We start from the raw sequence: 24,703 nt of genomic DNA on the forward strand, positions 1-24,703 counted from the left end.
AAATATGAAAACAAAAAGAAACTAATAATTTAGATAGTGTGAATTCATGACATAGATCTTCCTGATATTTGTACATCTCTTTTAACAATTTGCTAAATATTTTCAACTGAATACTTGGTACTCTGAGTTCAGTTCAGTCACTCAGTCATGTCCAACTCTTTGCAATCCCATGGACTGCAGTATGCTAGGCCTCTCTGTCCTTCACCAAATCCTGGCACTTACTCAAACTTATGTCCATTGAGTCAGTGATGCCATCCAACCATCTCATCCTCTGTCATCCCCTTCTTCTCCTGATTTCAATCTTTCCCAGCATCAGGGTCTTTTCTAATGAGTCAGCTCTTCACATCAGGTGGCCAAAGTATTGGAGTTTCAGCTTCAACATCATTCCTTCCGATGAATATTCAGGACTGATCTCCTTTAGGATGGACTGGTTGGATCTCCTTGCAGTCCAAGGGAATCTCAAGAGTCTTCTCCAACACCACAGTTCAAAAGCATCAATTCTTCGGCACTCAGTTTTCTTTATAGTCCAACTCTCACATCCATACATGATTACTGGAAAAGCCATAGCTTTGACTAGATGGATCTTTGTTGGCAAAGTAATGTCTCTTCTTTTTAATATGCTGTCTAGGTTGGTCATAGCTTTTCTTCCAAGGAACAAGCACCTTTTAATTTCATGGCTGCAATAATCGTCTGCAGTGATTTTGGAGCCCAAGAAAATAAAAGAGTACCTGGTACTCTAGAGATCTTGAATTAAATAAATCATATTTCAATTTAATATGCATCTGTTGAGCACATATAAAATTACAGATAATATACTAAGTTCTGGGATTAAAATGCTACAGGAGACAGAAATAGATTCCTAATGTCTTGGAGTTTGAGCTCCTGCAGTTCAAGCAGATATTAAGTCAACAATAACTAAATGAGTTAATTTTTAATTTAGATAAGAATCTGCAAAAAGCAAATTAATAAAAGTTCCACTTTCCAGACACACAACATTGAGAGGGATATCCATCATACATGCTATCATATATCCCAGTTTATGCCATTATAACACTTACCACATAGTCTTCTGCTTTATTTGTATGTATCACTCTCACACTAGATTAAATGTCTTTGAAGACAGACTCCAATGTCCTATTCATTCTTTGCTTTACAGATTTTTGTTTCCAGCTTTTACTGTAGTTATTTGTTAGATACTGAAAATATAATACTAATAAATATTTATGTACACAGGAGGAAATATAGAAAAGAGAAGAACAGTCTCTCATCCCTATATATCTATCCATGCAATTAATACTTGCATTCATCAAAAGTGTTTTATGTGGGGACTTCCCTGGTAGTCCAGCGGCTAAGACTCCATGTTCCCGACGCAGAGGGCCTAGGTTCAATTCCTGCCCAGTGAACTACATCTCATATGCCACAACTAAGAGTTTGCATGCTGCAACTAAAGATCCTGCATGATGTAACCAACATCAAAGGTTCTAACTGCAGCATCTAGGACCGAGTACAGTCAAATAAGTGAATGAATAATAAATTTTATTTTAAGTTTTTGAAGTGAGTCAAAAGCTAAAAGAAAAAACAAAACATAAAAAACTAAAACAACACCCCAAATCAAAAGCAGAAGCAAACCAAAAAATGCTTCATTTGTTTTCTTGGTAATGCAATATTCCTATGCTTCTATTTCTTGGGGTTCTACTCTCAAGGACACTAATTTATTGTTATTTTAGTTGCTAAGTCATGTCTGATTCTCTTGTGACACTGTGGACTTTAGCCCACCGAGCTCCTCTGTCCATGGGATTTCCCAGGCAAGAATACCCTTTTCCTTCTCCACGGGATCAAACCCATGTCTCCTGCACTGGCAAGCAGATTCTTTACCACTGAACCACCAGAGAAGCAGGGCACTAATTAGCTTAATGTTAATGGAAATAGTAAAAATATCAGAAATGGAGGTCAATGACCACATCTTTTGAGTAGTCATGTGTGGATGTGAGATTTGGACCATAAAGAAGGCAGAGAGCCAAAGAATTACTGCTTTCAAACTGTGGTGCTGGAGAAGGCTCTTGCCAGTCTCTTGAACAGCAAAGAGATCAAATCAGTCAGTCCTAAAGGAAATCAACTCTGAATTCTCATTGGAAGGACTGATGCTGAGGCTGAAACTCCAATACTTTGGCCACCTGATGAGAAGAGATGACTCGTTGGAAAAGACCCTGATGATGGGAAAGATTGAAGGCAGGAGGAGAAGAGGGCAACAGAGGATGAGATGGTAGGATGGCATCACCAGTTCAATGGACATGAACCTGGGCAAACTCTGGGTGATGTTGAGAGACCAGGCAACCTGGCGTGCTGCAGTCTATGGGGTTGCAAAGAGTCAGACATGACTAGGCAACTGAACAACAATGACTATATCTTTGTAGCCAAAGACAAAATGAAGACAGAGTTAAAGTGTGAGAAGACACAAAAGGACTCTTTGTTCATTTCAGCTTCTCTATAACTTTTTAACCCTGAGTTCAGAGGACAGGAAGATGAAATGGGAGAGAGAAAGAAGAGGGGTAGGAGAAAAAAATGAATTAAAAAAAAAAGTTTTTAAAGAAAAAAAAATTATGAACCAGTTAAGAGAAAAGGACTTCCCTAATGGCTTAGATGATAAAGAGTCCACTTGCAGTGCAGAAGATGCAGGTTCAATCCCCGAGTTAGGAAGATTCCCTGGAGAAGGAAATGGCAACCCATTCCAGTATTCTTGCCTGGAGCATCCCATGAACAGAGGAGCCCGGTGGGCTACAGTCCATGGGGTTGCAAAGAGTTGGACACGACTGAGCGAGTTTCACTTAAGAAAAAAAGAAAGCAAGAATAAATGGTCTACACAGTTCAAGGAGATGGTCAACAAAACCCAAGCTAGTAACTTAAAATAATTAATCATTTAGAAAAACTTTGGAAATATGAAGATAGAAAAAAGCAGATGTTTCAAAAATTAGAAATTGGAGTATCCAAAAAAGAAAAGTTTTTTTTTTAATTAGTTTAAATCTTGAGACTGTCATAAACAAAGCACATACAAATGAAAACTTAGAAAACATGGATCAAAATGGCTAAACTAACTTAGTAGAAAAACTAAATAAGTCAGTTATCATTCAGTTGGTAATACAAGCCTCTCCCAAAGGGACAATAAAATTTTACAAATACTTAGGTAACAAAAATTTTTTTATTATAATTGCTTTAGACAACAAAGAAAGAAGGAATATTATCCAACTTATTTTATGAAACTTGCATAAGTTGAACAAAAGCAGTGCAAAGAAATTATAAACCAATTATATTTATGAAATGTATAGTTGTAAAATGTCTAAATGCAAAATGACTGAATGAAAATTATGCACAAACTAAAAAATATCCTGAAAAGTAAGATTTATTCAAGGAATAAGATCATTGAATTTTTGAAAATCTATTTTCATATTAACATCACATTAAGTTAAAAGTAAACAAGGAAATTTGCTTGCCTAAATATATGCAGAAAATTATTTAATAAAAATTCTTAAACTGGGAATAGAATAAAGGCTCTTTTGGTTTTTGACTTTATAAAAGTTTCTGTGCAGGAAAAAGGATAACAAGTATAAACTAAATGGTAAAACTTTGAAGGACTTCAAGTAATAAGACTAATATATATGTCATTACTTCTAATATTATATTAAAGGTTTTAGATAATAAAAAAGATAAGAAAGATATAAAAGAAAACTGAAATAATGGAAAGCTGTACAACTCTCCTTATTTTCAAATACTGAAGTTTTATACATAAAAATTCAAGAGAATTTGTAGGAAAATTATTAAAAATATAATTTGTAGGAAAATTATTTAAAATAATATCAAGATCTTCAGAGAGTTGATCTACATATATAAACTAATAAGAACGTTATTCCAGCGAAGTGTAATAGTTTAAAGCATTCTCATTCACAGTAATAATAAAAACTTAAAAGAAAAAAATCTAAGAGACCTCTCAAATGATTTATATGTGGGTAAAATTATAAAATATTGCTAAAAGAGACAAGAAAGAGCTAAACAAACTGAGACATACTATGCTTATGTATGGGAATCCTGAATATTACAGTGACATTGATTATCCCAGATAATAATGCATAATTTAATGTTATTCTGATCAAACCCCAATATGATACTATGCAACTTGACTCATGAAAATTTTGAAAAAGGAAAATGTATAGGAAATTGTTATTACCAATATCAAGATTATTATAAATCCATACTATGAAAGTATTATAAATGATACAGAATGAGATAATTAGACAAACAGAACAGAATAGAAAGCCCAGAAAAAGACCCAGACCTACATGGAACTTGATATATGGCAGCAATAGTTTTACACAGTGGAAAAACTCAGGTTACTTAAAAATGGCCCTAGGGCAGATTTTTATTAACCTGGAAAAAAAAATTTCAAAATGAGATTCATACTACATATCACATACAGGTGTAAATACAAAAAGAAAAACTTTATTTGGGAAAAATGCAGCAAAATTCTTTATTAGGACAGATTAAGAAAACATTTCTTGACAAACAGAATAAATCAGTTATGAAAGCACTGCCAGTTTTGAAAAATGAAAAAAAAATTTCTTTATAAAACTATCATAAACAATGTGAAAATGTCGAGGTTAAAAAAAAAATGCTTGTAATGCATATAATCATAAAGTATAAATATAGAGAATATAAAAATAATTCCTGAAACTTATTAGGAAGGGCTCTTCATTCATTTCAGTTTTTCTATATCTATCAGTTCAGTTCAGTCACTCAGTTGCGTCCAGCTCTTTGTGACCCCATGGACTGCAGCACACCAGGCCTCCCTGTCCATCACCAACTCCCAGAGTTCACCCAAACCCATGTCCATTGAGTTGGTGATGCCATCCAACCATCTCATCCTCTGTCGTCCTCTTCTTCTCCTGCCCTCAATCTTTCCCAGCATCAGGGTCTTTTCAAATGAGTCAGCTCTTCTCATCAGGTGGCCAAAGTATTGGAGTTTCAGCTTCAACATCATTCCTTCCGATGAATATTCAGGACTGATCTCCTTTAGGATGGACTGGTTGGATCTCTTTACAGTCCAAGGGACTGTCAGGAGTCTTCTCCAACACCACAGTTAAAAAGCATCAATTCTTCGGGGCTCAGCTTTCTTCATAGTTCAACTCTCACATCCATACATGACTACTGGAAAAACCATAGCCTTGACTAGACGGACCTTTGTTGACAAAGTAATGTCTCTGCTTTTCAATATGCTGTCTAGGTTGGTCATAACTTGCCTTCCAAGGAGTAAGTGTCTTTTAATTTCATGGCTTCCAATCACCATCTGCAGTGATTTTTGGAGCCCAGAAAAATAAAGTCAGCCACTGTTTCCACTGTTTCCCCATCTATTTGCCATGAAGTGATGGGACCAGATGCCATGATCTTAGTTTTCTGAATGTTGAGCTTTAAGCCAATTTTTTCACTTTCCTCTTTCACCTTCATCAAGAGGCTCTTTAGTTCTTCTTCACAACTTTTTAACTCTGAATTCAGAGGACAGGAAGATGAATTGGGCAAAAATGGGGAAATATATTAAAGGAAAATCTGATTTCCTATCCTCCTCCCTTCCCCCAAAAAAAATCTCAAGGAAAAATCTTCACATCTGATCTCATAATATTGACAGAATTAAATGCTTAACTCATAAATTCTTGGTAAGAATATGACATAACAAGAGCTCTTTATCCATTGCTAGTTGGGATAAACATTGTTATAGTTACTTTGGAGAGCAATTTAGGAATTTTTAAAATGTGCATTGCATTCAACAACCTTCTATGGATCACCTCACAGAAGTAGAAATGGGTGAACGAGACCCATATGTACTATCAAAGACAGCTCTCACAAACATTCATTGAAAAGAAAGCTGTATTTTGTTTAGGAACACATAATCATGTGGTGAAAGCATAAGGAAATAGAACTATCTAATGGGGAGAAGATATAGTCACCTTGTGAAAACCTCTCATCATCGGACCCCCTACTTCCAACCTCATTTTTCTCCAAAAAATTCCAAACACAAATCTGACTATCTTCCTGAAACTGTTCTCCCCTTCTTAAAAACCTTCCACAGTTTCCTTTTAACTTAAAGTAACATGCAAATCACTGGATTGTAGAGTCATTGTTGGCAGAGTTCCCTGTGTGTTCCCAGAGTTCTCTCTGTGTTCCCTGCCTCCATAATGGTCCCACACATACAGTAAATGCACCATGATAAAAAAGCTCTGAAATAATTGAGTTTCCTCAAATTATTCAGTTTATGAGTCTTTACAACAGTAAATCTCAGTTGATTTTTTAAAAATAATACCAAATGTTTTGGAGGAAAATTAAGGTTATATCTTAAATTTAGCAAAATTAGATACAGAACATGAAGGAAGGCTAAATGTGTGATGAAATTTGAAATTCCATATCTTATATGAATATGTGGTTTAAAACAATGTGTCCTACCAATAATGTACTAAAAAACAGGTGAGAATTGCCACAGGGAAGTAAATAGAATGAAATATTTGACTAGCTATAACAGAAGTTATACATTAATTATAGCATCAATATAAAATGTTGTCTCCTGGAAAGGACACTTGATGAACTTGAAATAAAAGTATTTTTTTTCTTTCAACAGTATGAAGTAACTTGTACCCCATTAATGGGTTACCAAACTGTGAGTGATTTTTTTCTGAAGCAAGACAGATTTGTGGAAAAGTGACCTTGGTCTTTGAGATGCATGGGTATTCCATGACCAAAGCCAGAAGTATCTTGTTTGGGCCTGCTCCCTTCAAATGATTTTGCAATTCAGAATCATTTTCTGTGGCAGTGATATATTCATTTGACTAAGAGAGGCATACATAATGCAGAGGAGATATTTCCTGGTTGCTAGGATGACATGGTAATGTACATGGTAAGAATCATAGATGGGCAAGACACAAAACTTTTAATTTTTTTTAAATTAACTTCATTTTTGAATTAAAGTCCCTATTCTGCTAGACCTTCAGAAAGTTTTCTCTGGGGATGTCAGTTCTTTTTGGGTTTTTTTCCTTCACCTTATTAGTGCCAGAAGTTTAGCATTTTAACGCTTTGCCCCAGGAGGACAGGGGGAGAAATATGCAAAATAGCTATTAATACACCAGTTATGGCTGAGATATCTTGTCATCTTTATCCATCATCTTTCAGCTCCCAGGAGCATGGACATGAAACATCTGCCATATTGCCTATGATCTGGTCAAGCGAGATACATAAAGCAGATTTGCCTCTTTTGAGTCTGAAGATACCATGCCAGCAGAGCTTCCAGGAAAGGAAGAAGGTCCTCTCAGCTGCCCAGATCCACAGTCTTCTCTTTCTATCTTGTCCAAACATTGCAGATTCTCATTCTGTTTAACCACTCACCCTATTGCCTGAATAGCCTTCTTGTTACCTCCTCCTGAGCATTCTCACATTCTTCTACAAGGTCAGGTGTGGGGAAAATAGAATCCTAATGACTTGCAAGCTATTTCTGCTTTCTTCTCTGCACATCTCTCCCCTGAGATAATGAAACCACAGCATTCTGTCTTCTTGAATGAAAGGAAATGTGGCAAAGAACAGAGAAAAATACAAAGGATAACAGGTTAAAATAATATCCTTTTCAAATAGAGCATGAGACCAACATGAATTTACTTACCAGTTCCAGTGATATGAACAACTTGCCATACAGCGATAGTTCTCAAAATTTTATTGTTCTCAAAAGTTTATTGCATATTAAAATCATCCAGGGAGCTTTGGGGGGAAAAAATGCTATTGCCAGACATGAACTAATTAAGTCACTATATCTCAGAAATGAAGCCCAGAAAATAAGAATACTTAAAAGTGCTCTGGGTGATTCTAACACACACGCAGACTTGAGAACTATGGCTTTTGAACTGTGGTCCCAGAATAGCAGCTTTTCATCACCAGGCGCATTTTAGTAATGCAGAGCCTGAGCGCTGATGCAGCCGCCATCCGCAGTGACTTTAGAGCACAAGAGGAAATTGGTCACTGCTTCCACCTTCTCCCCTTCTATTTGCTGGATCATACGGTAGCTCTAGCTTTAGTTTTTCAGGAGACCATACTGTTCTCCATAGTGTTTGTAGTTTTCACTGTGGTTGTGAACTACAACCACAGTGTGGTTTCACTACACACTCTCCAGCATTTATTGTATGTAGACTATTGTGTTAGCCATTCTGACTGGTATGTGGTGATATCTCTTTGTAGTTTTGATTTGCATGTCTCTAATAATTAATGAAGTTGAGCGTCTTTTCATGTGCCTCTTTGCTATGTATGGTGTCTTTGGAAAAATATCTATTTAGGTATTCAGCCCATTTTCTGATTTTTTTTTTTTTTGTACTGAGTGACATGAGGTGTTTGTAACTTTTGGAGATTAATCCCTTGTTGGTGCACCAAAACTGTGCAAAAAATTTTCAGTTTAATTAGTTTCCACCTGTTTATTTTTGTATTTATTTTCTTGCTCTGGGAGATGGATTGAAAAGTATTTTGCTGTGATTTCTGACAAAGAGTGTTCTGCCTAGGTTTTCTCTAAGAGGTTTATAGTATCCAGTCTTACCTTTAGGTTTTTAATCCATTTTGAGTTTATTTTTGTGTATGGTGTTAAATAATGTTCCAATTTGATCTTATTTTTTACATGTGGCTGTCCAGTTTTCTCAGCACCATTTATTGAAAACACTGTCTATTCTCCATTATATATATTCTCATCTCTTTGGTGTAAATTAATTGACCATAGGTGCATGGGTTTATCCTTGGACTTTCTATCCTATTTCATTAATCTACATTTCTATTTTTGTGCCAGTACCATAGAGACATTACTTTGCCAATGAAGGTCTGTCTAGTTAAGGCTATGGTTTTTCCATTAGTCATGCATGGATGTGACAGTTGGACTGTGAAGAAAGCTGAGTGCTGAAGAATTGATGCTTTTTTTTTTTCTCTTCTATCTGATTTTTATTTTTTTAATTAATTAATTTATTTATTTATTTTACTTTACAATATTGTATTGTTTTTGCCATACATCAACATGAATCTGCCATGGGTGTACACGTGTTCCCAATCCTGAACCCCCCACCCACCTCCCTCCCCATATCATCCCTCTGGGTCATCCCAGTGCACCAGCCCCAAGCTTCCTGTATCCTGCATCAAACCTGGACTGGCGATTTATACATGTTTCAATGCCATTCTCCCAAATCATCCCCCTGCCCCTCCTACAGAGTCCAAAAGACTGTTCTATACATCTGTGTCTCTTTTGCTGTCTCACATACAGGGTTATCATTACCATCTTTCTAAGTTCCATATATATGCGTTAGTATACTGTATTGGTGTTTTTCTTTCTGGCTTACTTCACTCTGTATAATAGTCTCCAGTTTCATCCACCTCATTAGAACTGATTCAAATGTATTCTTTTGAATGGCTGAGTAATACTCCATTGTGTATATGTACCACAGCTTTCTTATCCATTCATCTGCTGATGGACATCTAGGTTGCTTCAGTGTCCTGGCTATTATAAACAGTGCTGCGATAAACATTGGGGTACCTGTGTCTCTTTCAATTCTGGTTTTCTCAGTGTGTATGCCCAGCAGTGGGATTGCTGGGTCATATGGCAGTTCTATTTCCAGTTTTTGATGCTTTTGAATTGTGGTGTTGGAGAAGACTCTTGAGAGTTCCTTGGACTGCAAAGAGATCCAACCAGTCCATCATAAAGGAGATCAGTCCTGGGTGTTCATTGGAAGAACTGATGCTGAAGCTGAAACTCCAATACTTTGGCCACCTGATGCGAAGGGCTGACTCATTTGAAAAGACCCTGATGCTGGGAAAGATTGAAGGCAGGAGGACAAGGGATGAGATGGTCGGATGGCATCACCAACTCAATGGACATGTATTTGAGCAGACACCAAGAGATAGTGGAGGACAGAGGAGCCAGGTGTGCTGCAGTCTTTGGGATTGCAAAGAGCTGGAAATGACTTTGCCACTGAATAACAACAGAGACAAGCATAGTCCGAAGTTAGGGCACCTCCAGCCCCATTTTTCTTTCTTAATACTTTTTTTGACTATTCAAAATCTTTTATGTCTCCATAAAAGTTTTAAACTTTTTTTGTTGTTGTTCTAATTCCATTAAAAATGCCATTGTAATTTGATAGGGAATGCATTGAATCTGTAGATTGTCTTGGGCAGTTTAATCATTTTGGCAATACTTATTCTTCAAATCCAGTATCATGGTATAGTTTTCCATCTATTTGTATCATCTTTGGTCTTTCATCAGTGTCTTATAGTTTTCAGTGTAAATGTGTTTTGCCTCCTTAGGTAGGTTTATTTCTAAGTATTTTATCCTTTTAGATGTAATGGTGGATGGGATTGTTGTTTAATTTTTCTTTCTTATCAGTTCAGTTCAGTCGCTCAGTCGTGTTTGACTCTTTGAGACCCCATGAATTGCAGCACGCCAGGCCTCCCTGTCCATCACTAACTCCCGGAGTTCACTCAAACTCACGTCTATCGAGTCAGTGATGCCATCCAGCCATCTCATCCTCTGTCGTCCCCTTCTCCTCCTGCCCCCAATCCCTCCCACCATCAGAGTCTTTTCCAGTGAGTTAACTCTTCGCATAAGGTGGCTAAAGTACTGAAGTTTCAGCTTTAGCATCATTCCTTCCAAAGAATACCCAGGGCTGATCTCGTTTAGAATGGACTGGTTGGGTCTCCTTGCAGTCCTAGGGACTCTCAAGAGTCTTCTCCAACACCACAGTTCAAAAACATCAATTCTTCAGTGCTCAGCTTTCTTCACAGTCCAACTCTCACATCCATACATGACCACAGGGAAAACCATAGCCTTGACTAGACGGACCTTTGTTGGCAAAGTAATGTCTCTGCTTTTGAATATGCCATCTAGGTTGGTCATAACTTTTCTTTCAAGGAGTAAGTGTCTTTTAATTTCATGGCTGCAGTCACCATCTGCAGTGATTTTGGAGCCCCCCAAAATAAAGTCTGACACTGTTTCCACTGTTTCTCCATCTATTTGCCATGAAGTGATGGGACCAGATGCCATGATCTTCATTTTCTGAATGGTGAGCTTTAAACCAACTTTTTCACTCTCCTCTTTCACTTTCATCAAGAGGCTTTTTAGTTCCTCTTCACTTTTGCCATAAGGGTGGTGTCATCTGCATATCTGAGGTTATTGATATTTCTCCCGGCAATCTTGATTCCAGCTCGTACTTCTTCCAGTCCAACTTTTCTCATGATGTACTCTGCATAGAAGTTAAATAAGCAGGATGAGTGTACAGAAATATAACAGATTTCTGTGTTTTAATTTTGTATCCTGAAACCCTACCAAATTCATTGTTGAGCTCTACTAGTTTTCTGATAGCATCTTTAGGATTTTCTATGTATAGTATCATGTCATCTGCAAACAGTGACAGTTTTCTTCTCCAATTTGTATTCCTCTTGTTTCTTTTTCTTTTCTGATTTCTGTGGCTAGGACTTCCAATACCATGTTGAATAAAATTGGCAAGAGTGGACATCCTTTTTCTTGTTCCTGATCTTAGGGGAAATGCTTTGAGCTTTTCATCATTGAGTATGATGCTAGCTTTAAGTTTGTCATATATGGTCTTTATTATGCTGATATATATTTCCCATATGTCTGCTTTCTGAAGAGTTTTATTATAAATGGGTGTTGAATTTTATCAGAAGTTTTTTTTTTTTTTTTTTTTGCATGTACCTAAATGATCATATGGTTTTTATTCTTCAGTTTGCTGATGTGGTGTATTACACTGATTGATTTGGTGATATTTAAAAGTCCTTGCACCCTTGAGATAAATCCCACTTGATCATAGCATATGATCCTTTTAATGTGTTATTGTATTCTGTGTCCTAGTAGTTTGTTGAGGAGATTTTTCTATGTTCATCGGTGATATTTGGCTTGTAATATTTCTTTGTAGTAAGTTTTCTAAATTAGATATCAGGGTGATCATAACCTGGTAGAATAAATTTGAGAGTGTTCCTTACTCTGAATTGTTTTGGAAGAGATTCAGAAGGATAGGTGTTAAGTCTTCTTTAAATGTTTGATAGGATTCACCTGTACAGCCATCTGGCCCTGAACTTTTGTTTGTTGGGAGTTTTTAAATCACAGTTTAAATTTTATTACTTATGATTATTTGTTCATACTTTCTATTTCTTCCTGGCTCAGTCTAGGTAGATTAGACCTTTTTAAGAATTTGCCCCTTTCTTCCAGGTTGTCCATTATATTGGTATATAGTTGCTTGTTGTAGTTTCATAAGTCCGTTGTAACTTCTTCTTTTAAATTTCTAATTTTATTGATTTGGGCTCTCTCTCCCCCGCCCCCTTTTTTTTTCTTGCTCTTTCAGCAGAAATGCTGTAGACCAGAAGGGAGAGGTAGGATATATTTAAAGTAATGAAAGGAAAAAGTGTAAACCAAAATTACTTTACCCAGCAAGGATCTCATTCAAAATTGATGGAGAAATCAAAATCTTACAGACAAGCAAAAGTTAAGAGAATTCAGCAACTCCAAACCAACTTTACAACAAATGCTAATGGGACTTCTTTAGTCAGGAAACACAATAAGAGGAAAAGATCTACAAGAACAAACACAAAAAAATTAAGAAAATGCCACTAGGAACATAGATATCAATGATTACTTTAGATGTGAATTGATCAAATGGTCCATCCAAAACACACGGTTTGGTTGAAAGGATACAAAAAAAAAAAAAAAAAAAGACCCATGTGTATGCTGTCTAGAAAAAATCCACTTTACACCTTGGAACACATACATACTAAAAGTGAGAGAATGGAAAAAGATATTCCACGCAAATGAAAGTCAAAAGAAAGTCAGAGTAGCGTTTTCAAAGTGAACACAGAACATTCTCCAGGATAGATCACATCTTGGGTCACAAATCAAGCCTCCATAACTTAAGAAAATTGAAATTGTGTCAAATTTCTTTTCTTACAACAATGCAATGAGATTAGACATTAACTACAGGAAAAGAAACTGAGAAAAATCTACAAACACATGGAAGTGAAAAATGCACTTCTAAATAACCTAGTGATCACTGAAGAAATCAAAGAGGAAATTAAAAAAAAAAAATACCTAGAAAAAATGACAACAAAAGCACAGCATAGGTGATGAAGCAAAAGAGAGTCTGGTTAAAGTTACATCAATGTGTGTATCTTCTCAAACAATGAGCTTTTAGTTTCATCGATTTTTGCCATTGTTTGCTTCATCTATTTCACTTATTTCTGCTCTGATCTTTATGATTTTTTCTTTCTACTAACTTTGTGTTTTGGTTGTTCTTTCAGTAGTTGCTTCTGCATAAGGTTAAGTTGTTTATTTTTAGGTTGTTTATGTGTATTTAGGTTGTTTATTTTTCTTGTATCCTGAGGTAAAGTTGTATTGCTATAAACGCCTCTCTTAGAACTGCTTTTGCTGTATTCCATAGGTTTTAGTTTGTTGTGCTTTCATTATCATTTGTCTCTAGGAATTATTTTTATATCCTTTTTGATTTCTTCTGTGATTCATTAGTTGCTTAGTAGCATATTGAGAGAAGGAAATGGCAACCCACTCCAGTATTCTTGCCTAGAGAATCCTGTGGATAGAGGAGTGTGGTGGGCTGCTGTCCATAGGGTAGCACAGAGTTGGACACGACTGAATCGACTTAGCATGCATACATGCATTGAAGAAGGAAATGGCAACCCACTCCAGTGTTCTTGCCTGGAGAATCCCAGGGACAGAGGAGCCTGGTGGGGTGCCGTCTAGAGTCAGACATGACTGAAGCGACTTAGCAGCAGCAGCAGCATATTAATTCTTCTCATGTTTGTGATTTTTTTTTTTTTACAGTTTTTTTCTTGCAGTTACTTTCTAATTTTGGAGTGTTATCCTTGGACAGGAAAGGGTGGTGTGCTGACCATGGGGTCACAAAGAGTCAGACACAACTTGGCAACTGAACAACAATAAATGCTTGGGAAAAAATGCTTGATATGATTTCAGCTTTCTTAAATGTACTGAGGCTTGCTTTGTGGCCTGTGATTCCTTACTAATGTCTTACCTGGATGATCTGTCCATTGATGAAAGTGGATCATTAAATTTCCCTGCCATTATTGTGTTATTGTGAATTTCTCCTTTTCGTATTTGCCTTATATGTTGAGATGTTCCAGTGTTGGGTGCTCATATATTAACCAGTTTTTGCGTCTTCTTCTTGGATTGATTTGATCATTATGTGATGTCCCTCCTTATGTCTTGAGACATGATATATTTTAAAGTCTATTGTGTCTGATATGAGTATTACTACTTCAGCTTTCTTTTGATTTCCATTTCCATGGAATACCTTTTTCCATCCCCTCACTTTCAGGCTGTATGTGCCCTACATCTGAAATTGGTCTCTTGCAAATAGCATAAATATGGGTCCTGTTCTTGTAGCCATTCAGCCAGTCTATTTCTTTTGTTTTGAGCATGTTATCCCTTTATCGTTAAGGTGATTATCAGTATGTATGTTCTTAAAGCCATTTTGTTCATTGATTTTGATTTGTTTTCATAGGTCCTTTTCTTCCCTTCTTCTTTTGTTCTCTTCTCTTGTGATTTGATGACTATCCTTAGTGTTGTGCTTGAATTCTTTTTCCTTTTTTTGTGTGTGTATCTATTGTAGACTCTAGGTCTACAATATAGATTTTTCTATAGTAGTCTATATATAAACAATATTATTTAAATTGCTGGTCTTTTAACTTCAAATTAATTCCCAATATTCTGCATTTGTGCTCTTCTAACAATTGCTGGTTTTGATGTCTTATTTGTGTGTGGATGATTTCCTGACTTTATTGCATGTTTGCCTTTACCAAAGAGTTTTTCCATTAATAATTTTCTTGTTGTTAGTGAGTTAGTGAAGTCGCTCAGTCATATCTGACTCTTTGTGACCCCATGGACTGTAGCCTACCAGGCTTCTCAGTCCATGGGATTTTCCAGGGAAGAGTACTGGAGTGGGTTGCCATTTCCTGTTTTTAGTTGTGGTCTTTTCTTTTCCATCTAGAAAAGATCCTTTAGCATTTTTTTTTTTTTTTTTTTTGCAAAGCTGGTCTAGTGGTGCTGAATTCTTTTCTGCATATTTGTAAAGCTTTTATTTCCTCCATTGAATCTGAATGAAAACCTTCCTGGTTAGAGTATTCTTGGTTGTAGTTTCTTCTCTTTCATCACTTGAAACATATGGTGCCACTCCCTTCTGGCCTACAGAGTTTCTGCTATGAAATCAGATGATAACTTTATGGGAGCTCCCTTGTATGTTATTTGTTGCTTTTAATGCTTTTTCTTTGTCTCTATTTTTTGTCAATTTGATTACTATCTGTCTTAGCATATTCCTCCTTGACTTTATCCTGCCTGGGATTCTCTGTATTTCCTGAACTTGGATGACTGTTTCCTTTCTCATGTTAGAGGAGTTTTCAGGTATTATTGCTTCAAATATTTTCCCTGTCTCTCTTCTTCTGAGACTCACATAATGTGGATGTTCATGTGCTTAGTATTGTCCCAGAGTCTCTTAGATTGCCTTCATTTCTTTTCACTCTTTTTTCTTTATTTTATTTCATGGTAGTGATTTCTATCATTCTGTCTTCTAGATCACTCATCCATTCTTCTGCCTCAGTTACTCTGTTATTGATTACCTCTAGTACATTTTTTTCATTTCATTTATTGCATTGTTCATCTCTATTCTTCAGTTCTTCTAGTTCTTTGTTAAATATTTCTTGTATGTATTTGATGTGTGTCTCCATTCCTTTTCTGAGATCTTGGATCATCTTTACTATCCTTACTCTGAATTCTTTTTCAGATAGATTCCCTATCTCTACTTCACTTAGTTTTTCTTCTGGGGTTTTATCTTGTCCCTTCATCTGGGCATAGTCCTCTACCATCTCATTTTTTCCAACTTTCTGTGGTTATGGTTTCCATTCTGCTGGCTACAGGATTGTAGTTCTTGTTTCTGCTGTCTGTCCCCTGGTGGATTAGGTTGTCTGAGAGGCTTGTTCAGGTTTCCTCCTGGTTCAGACTGGTTCCTGCTCATTTGTGGATGGAGCTGGGTCTTGTTCCTCTGTTGGGCAGGAACAAACCATGGTGCATGCTTAGAGCTTTCTGGACTTAGGAAGACAGCCTGTCTGCTGATAAGTGCAACTGTAATCCTGCTCTGTTGGTTATTTGGATTTAGGTGTTAAAGCTGTGAATCCTACAATCCATTGGGTGGGACCAGGTATTGGTAAGAAATTTGGGGCCTCCTTGAGGACTGACACCCGAGCACTCCCCAGAACTGCCACCCCCATTGTCTTTGTCTCTGTAGCGAGCCACAGCCAACACTCCCTCCCCCCGGCTCCCCACCACACATGCACACACACACAACACACCAAAGACCCTCCAATACTAGGTCTAGCCCAGTCTCTTATGTTGGCACCACATTTTTTCCCCTGGGTCCTGGTGTTCTTGAGACCTAGTATGTACCTTCCAAGATGGAGTTTCTTTTTCCGCTAGTCCTATAGAATTACTGTGTTCAAACCTGTTCAAACCCTGTTAGCCTTCACAGCCAGACTCTCTATGGGCTCCTCCTGCTGCTGCTGCTCCAGACTGGGGAGTCTTATGTGGGGCTCAGAACTTTCATTGCTTTGGGGGAATTATTGTGGTATAATAATTTTCAGTTTGTGGGTCACCCACTGGCACACATGGGATTTGATTTTACCACAGTTGTGCCCCTCCTACCAACTTATTGTGGCTTCTCCTTTATCTTTGAATGCATGGTGTCATTTTTGGTAGATTCTACCCTTTTTGTTAATGGTTGTTCAGCAGTTATTTGTGAGTTTGATGTTTCTGTAAGAAGAGGTGAGCCCACATCCTTCTGCTCTGTCATATTGTGTCCATCTCAAAGTTAAGAATCTTGATCATTGAGTAATTTAACAGAGATGAGAACCAGAGGTAGGGCTATAACTTTTCTTGTGATTGATTTAGAGCCATGCATTAGGCTGTGACCAAAATGATAAAGAACATGATTGACATAATCTTGTGTGGTTAGAGATATTTAGTAGCACAAAAGTATTCCAGAGTTAGGTAAACTTTAAGGATTTTCTTGGATGCCATGTTCCTCTGCACAGAGTTTTCATGTTGTGAATCTAATGTTCTTCCGTTATCTAACTGAGGATTTCTAGGAATAGGCAGTGTTAGTGTTAGCAGTGTTAGCATCTGCAGCATCTAGTGTTCAGATAAGATGATTTCAATATCTCAGCTGTCACTTAGCAATTATACATTCTGTCTCACAGTAATGCCTCCTTATGTTTATTAGTGCTCTACAGTATAAGTTACTCTGTATACATGATCTCTTCTAAGCTTCAGTATACTACTTAATAAATACTGCAACTGGAATTTAAAAATACTGGAACTTCAATCTACTGATTCAAGTTGCTTAAGACCTAGTAATTGGTAAGACTCAACTTCTGAATACAATTATAGACTTTTATCCCCCTCAACATACAAAAGTATCTTTGAATTCAGCTAATTTCATTTGATTTTCATATATTGCTTCATTTTTATGAAATTAAAAAAAAATCTTAAGTAAGACATCCTTAGGCTATTCAAGTCAGATCAGATCAGTTGCTCAGTCGTGTCCAACTCTTTGCGACCCCATGAATCGCAGCACGTCAGGCCTCCCTGTCCATCACCAAATCCCGGAGTTCACTCAGACTCACGTCCATCAAGTCAGTGATGCCATCCAGCCATCTCATCCTCTGTCGTCCCCTTCTCCTCTTGCCCCCAATCCCTCCCAGCATCAGAGTCTTTTCCAATGAGTCAACTCTTTGCATGAGGTAGCCAAAGTACTGGAGTTTCAGCTTAAGCATCATTCCTTCCAAAGAAATCCCAGGGCTGATCTCCTTCAGAATGGACTGGTTGGACCTCCTTGCAGTCCTAGGGACTCTCAAGAGTCTTCTCCAACACCACAGTTCAAAAGCATCAATTCTTCGGCGCTCAGCCTTCTTCACAGTCCAACTCTCACATCCATACATGACCACAGGAAAATCCATAGCCTTGACTAGACGAACCTTTGTTGGCAAAGTAATGTCTCTGCTTTTGAATATGCTATCTAGACTGGTCACAACTTTCCTTCCAAGGAATAAGTGTCTTTTAATTTCATGGCTGCAGTCACCATCTGCAGTGATTTTGGAGCCCTCCAAAATAAAATCTGACACTGTTTCCACTGTTTCCCCATCTATTTCCTATGAAGTGATGGGACCAGATGCCATGATCTTCGTTTTCTGAATGTCGAGCTTTAAGCCAACTTTTTCACTCTCCACTTTCACTTTCATCAAGAGGCTTTTGAGTTCCTCTTCACTTTCTGCCATAAGGGTGGTGTCATCTGCATATCTGAGGTTATTGATATTTCTCCCGGCAATCTTGATTCCAGCTTGAGTTTCTTCCAGTCCAGTGTTTCTCATGATGTACTCTGCATATAAGTTAAATAAGCAGGGTGACAATATACAGCCTTGACGTACTCCTTTTCCTATTTGGAACCAGTCTGTTTTTCCATGTCCAGTTCTAACTGTTGCTTCCTGACCTGCATACAAATTTCTCAAGAAGCAGATCAGGTGGTCTGGTATTCCCATCTCTTTCAGAATTTTCCACAGTTGATTGTGATCCACACAGTCAAAGGCTTTGGCATAGTCAATAAAACAGAAATAGATGCTTTTCTGGAACTCTCTTGCTTTTTCCATGATCCAGCGGATGTTCGCAATTTGATCTCTGGTTCCTCTGCCTTTTCTAAAACCAGCTTGAACATCAGGAAGTTCATGGTCCACATATTGCTGAAGCCTGGCTTGGAGAATTTTGAGCATTACTTTTCTAGCGTGTGAGATGAGTGCAATTGTGTGGTAGTTTGAGCCTTCTTTGGCATTGCCTTTCTTTGGGATTGGAATGAAAACTGACCTTTTCCAGTCCTGTGACCACTGCTGAGTTTTCCAAATTTGCTGGCATATTGAGTGCAGCACTTTCACGGCATCATCTTTCAGGATTTGGAATAGCTCAACTTGAATTCCATCACCTCCACTAGCTTTGTTCAATAGTGATGCTTCCTAAGGCCCACTTGACTTCACATTCCAGGATATCTGGCTCTAATTCAGTGATCACACCATCGTGATTATCTGGGTCGTGAAGATCTTTTTTTGTACAGTTCTTCTGTGTATTCTTGCCATCTCTTCTTAATATCTTCAGCTTCTGTTAGGTCCATTCCATTTCTGTCCTTTATCGAGCCTATCTATGCATGAAATGTTGCTTTTGTATCTCTGATTTTCTTGAAGAGATTCCTAGTCTTTCCCATTCTGTTGTTTTCCTCTATTTCTTTGCATTGTTCGCTGAGAAAGGCTTTCTTATCTCTCCTTGCTATTCTTTGGAACTCTGCATTCAGATGTTTATATCTTTCCTTTTCTCCTTTGCTTTTCGCTTCTCTTCTTTTCACAGCTATTTGTAAGGCCTGCCCAGACAGCCATTTTGCTTTTTTGCATTTCTTTTCCATGGGAATTGTCTTGATCCCTGTCTCCTGTACAATGAACTTCATTCCATAGTTCATCAGGCACTCTATCTATCAGATCTAGGCCCTTAAGTCTATTTCTCACTTCCACTGTATAATCATAAGGGATTTGATTTAGGTAATACCTGAATGGTCTGGTGGTTTTGGTTTTCCCTACTTTCTTCATTTTAAGTCTGAATTTGGCAATAAGGAGTTCACGGTCTGAGCCACAGTCAGCTCCTGGTCTTGTTTTTGCTGACTGTATAGAGCTTTTCCATCTTTGTCTGCAAAGAATATAATCAATCTGATTTCGGTGTTGACCATCTGGTGATGTCCATGTATAGAGTCTTCTCTTGTATTTTTGGAAGAGGGTGTTTGTTATGACCAGTGCATTTTCTTGGCAAAACTCTATTAGTCTTTGCCCTGCTTCATTCCGTTTCCAAGGCCAAACTTGCCTGTTACTCCAGGTGTTTCTTGACTTCCTATTTTTGCATTCCAGTCCCCTATAATGAAAAGGACATCTCTTTTGGGTGTTAGTTCTAAAAGGTCTTGTAGGTCTTCATAGAACTGTTCAACTTCAGCTTCTTCAGCGTTACTGGTTGGGGCATAGACTTGGATTACTGTGATATTGAATGGTTTGCCTTGGAAATGAACAGAGATCATTCTGTCCTTTTTGAGATTGCATCCAAGTACTGCATTACTTGGTACTTAGGCTATTCAGCTCATATAAAATACAGATATTAAGTGGAGCCCTACCTAATGAAGAGAGTGAAAAAAAATAATCTTTCATTACATGAAGAATTCTAAACAAGACAGTTTTATTTTGTTTTGCTTTTTAAATGGTGGGAGGTTTAAGAAGGAATGGGTTTTCCAGGAAAGGAAAAGGAAGCAGATAAAATAGGCAAAATAATTTATATCTTAGAAGTGTCTTAAAATTGAGATGGAGACCTGAATACAAGCATATGGAAAGAAGACCTGAGGATATTTCAAACTAAGTATCAAACAGTGACAATTAATACTATAGAAGAGTACCACTACAGTGTAATTGACAATAAGACACAACAGAATTTTCCCCAAAATAGTATACATTTCCACAAAAGCTACCTTTTCCAGACAAAAATTTCAGCTCTATACCTACTTGAGAGCAAAGAAAAGAAAGAAAAATACATTTTAATGTTGGAAAGTCATTTGGATACCACTTGCTAAACTGCTTCATATGAATTATTAACCTTAGGGCACAGCTTTGAGCTTTTTCCACACAGAATATTGCATGGTAGGTCTTTTCTTTGGGTCACTCACTTTAATTATATATTCTTTTTCTTTTTAAATTCACTGCCTTTGACAACTTTATATATTACTTGATTATTAAGCTAGCAGAGAACATGTAATAGAAATATATTATGTTATATATCATTTGTTAATTTCTACTGTGCAGCTAGGGTAGATTTAAATCCTTCAAACCTGAGGAATCTTCTTGGTTCTGTGTTACACTGGCCCTTTCATAAGAATATAAAACCTCCAGGTTTTCAGAAAGCAGGTATGTCAGAAGATAATATGCTGTCCAAAAGTGCCTTAAATCACCCATCAGCTTGGCTTTTTAAAATGTACTCTACATTCACACACCAGGATGCTTTATGATCTCAGACAGCAACTTTAATATTTAAAACATTACTTTTACTCTAGGAAGTCAAATCTAGTGCAATGCGTTACTTCTGTTTGCAGTGTTTCAAACTGTGTATGAGTAGGGGACTAAATTTTCAGTGTGATTTATTATCTTGTGAGTCAAGTACTTTTAATTGTTTTTCTATAAAATAAAGGTTTACTTGTTTCAATTTCACAAATATTCATGAGGGCGCATGAATATGCATATCCTATCTTATCTAGCATAACATTATTAATCAGCTTTTTCCTTAGATGAGCATAATAGATTAAATAAAATGGGATTTAGAATGAATAATGGATTATAAACAAAAAGATTTATAGAAAATAACTTTCATCTTTCTTGATTGTTTTAGAAAACACATTCAAGTTGTCAAAAGATAAGGTCAATTCTCTAATTTTAAGCATGCTATATTATTATCCACATTTTCCCCAATAGTGCTTGTTGATTTGTATACCTGATAGAACTGAAGATATAAAATGATCTAATATATGAACCTCAAAGAAAATGAACACATTTATTAAGTATAATATTGTTTTACATGTTTGTTTCATCCAAAATATACTACTACCCTCCAAGGTGTCTATAGCCACTATAAAATTAAAATATGTTTAGTACTTATAAAATGTATATTTGTAACTCAAAATTTACTTTTCAACATTAAGAATTAATCATACTAACAGCTATAATTATAGCATAAAACATGTGCTTAGGGTTAAAATTTGAATAATTTTTAGTGGAAAAATTTATTTTGGTGTTCCCTTGTGCCCTCACTGACTGTCCAGAGGTAAGCAGTAGTAGAAAATTATTTAGTTATTTTGTTTACCATTAGTTCTAGATAGATCAACTTAAATGCATATAATAACATACAAATGGATATGCTCAATAGCACTGTTATTATACTTAAATAATTAGGAGAGTATAAAAATATTTCAATCTAATTTTATGAGCTGATAATTACATGAAGTTTATTTTATCTATGCCGGCAACCTTAATTTATGACTTTCTTTGAAGAAAACTGCATTAATATCTTCTGTTCTGTGGTAGGATAATGTAGCCATGTTATTAATAAGAAAATCCATTATCAGTTTACTTCTTAAGAAGTTAGTCTGTTTTACTAACTGGCCAAAATGGAATTAAGTAGCTCAAAGGAGCTATCTCAGGTATGTTTGTTTCTGAAATGAGAGAAATTTACCAAATAACATCAGCCATTTGGCCCTTCTCCTATTTTTTACCAGGCAAGGAAGTTCTCCCAGCATATAATCCCTCTGCATGCAATGTTTAATGAGTTCCAAGCAGCATTGCTGCCTGAGGATTTAATAGGGCTAAACTCTTGAGATTCTTCAAAGCACAAGATTAACAGGAGCATATGAATTTTGTTTACATAACTTTGTAAAATAAGGACTCAGGAGATAAATGCACACATGGAGCTTTCTTTTACTTTTTCACTTCTTCCCCCCTTCCTTTCAATTTTTCTTTTGTAAATTTCTCAAAGAATCATCAAAGGATTAAACATGAAAAATCTATTGCTTAATAAAGATCTTTAGGATTTTTTTTTTTTAAGGGAGAATTTTTTTTCCCCCTGAACTTCTCTGTAATCTTTCTATGTTTTAGGATATAAGTACTGATTAAACCCATAAAATCATTTTCAGAAAATCTTGAATAGTAATGGCCTGTTAGAGAATTTTAAAAATCTGTGATGAGTCTACATTCAATCTGTATTTAGAGTCCTGAGTATTTATGTAAGAGTTAAAAACAACTTTGACAAATGTATTTAAGTTACAAAAAGAAGGCACACAGAAATTTAGAATAACAAGTGTTAAGGAGTAAGTTTGGGAAAATATAGCAAAGTCATCATTACACTGAGGATTGCACAAACCCCCCAAAATTTCCATATTCAAAGAGAATTACTATATTATTAAATAAATATCATAATTTTAGAACTGAAAGGCAACTCAAAGGTTGTCTGACCCTTAATTCTGGTCCTTGGAACACAAATTCTGCAGGGTTTGCTATTCAATTTGATAAATATTGGCTTAAGGAAAAGCTAAAAAATATTTTTGTTTTGTTTTTAAGTGTGGTGATCCTTTAGCATCTGTAATTTTCTCACAAGCATTATGGATTAGCAGAGTAAATACTTCATTAGTTGAAGATGGACAAACCTTTTATGAAACATCTCATAGGTCTTGTTAAATTTTATTCCCACACACACACAACAAAAACACTCTTTTGCTTGTTAATCAAGTCTAAAATCTCCTTGTGCTTTTTCTTTTTTTGTGTGTGAGATTTTGTCACATTCAAATTTCCCATCAACTTTCTAGATAACATATGATCTAACATGATCAATGTGTTAGAAATAATAGATAACATCTGATGTCTTCTTAGTTGACCATATTTTAGACAGGTTTCTTCCAGATCACAGGCCTCTGACCCTTCTCTTCTTAGAGCATTTACATTAGAAAACTTGTAATTTCTTTCTCTGACTCTTTAAGATGTAAATCTTCTCTTGCCAGTTTTGCAACCCAGAAATGTCTTTATCATAGACCTGGGAGGTCTCAAAGAGTTGGCCACTACTGAGGGACTAACACTTTCACTCTTGGGGACCAGCTCTTTGAAATTAAATTATTAAGAAAGAAGATAGCACCCTTGCCTTCCAGCCTCTGGATATGCTAGGAACCTTCCTTTGACAAAAGTCAAATAACAAACACAGGTGCCCTAACCACAGGAACCAGCCTCCCCCATACTGTCCTCATACTGTCCTCCCTGACTCTCCCCACTGGCTTACCTCAGTGGTTAAAATTTTATATGTCAATGGATGTGAATTAAATTTCTCTCCCCTATTGCAATAGTCTTGACACTCATTGCAATAGTATCAAATAAGTCTTCCTTGCCTGTTTAACTTGTCCAACACAATCTTCTTTGACAATTCTCAAAGATCACACAAAACCACACACAACCAGGACAAGACATTGATTCCTGAATACCAATTGCATGATTTTCTTATTAAATGGGTTAATATGAATGGTACATCAGTTTGCTAAGAAAGACACGTTAAAGATTACAGTGGTATTTTTATACATTTGGTTTAAGAACTTTTGCTCTATTTATTAATTTCCTATGAAGAGGGAGAAGTAGAAAGGAGATGGGGTGTGTACTAGCATACTACCTGAATGTTTTATTCACATAATTACATCCATTAGAACTGTTTTAAAACTCAGCCTTAGAAAGGTTCTCTCCCATCTTCTGTAATAGAGAAAGGTTTGTTTCATTTTGTTTCTCAGTATATGGTCTTTGGAGAAACAGAAACAATTTTAAAGTAATTCTCCAATTAAAATCAGAAACTTACCCTGAAGGCTGACAGCCATACGTTTGGTTTCAATAAGTGATTTTCTCTAGTTAAACAAGAAACTTTAGGTTTTCTGCAGCTATTGTCTTTTTTGTTACCTAATTTCTGCTGGACTGTATGCTCAAATTCAGT

The sequence above is a fragment of the Bubalus bubalis genome, chromosome 3 (assembly GCF_019923935.1).
Source record: "Bubalus bubalis isolate 160015118507 breed Murrah chromosome 3, NDDB_SH_1, whole genome shotgun sequence".
NCBI classification, from domain to species: Eukaryota; Metazoa; Chordata; class Mammalia; order Artiodactyla; family Bovidae; genus Bubalus; species Bubalus bubalis.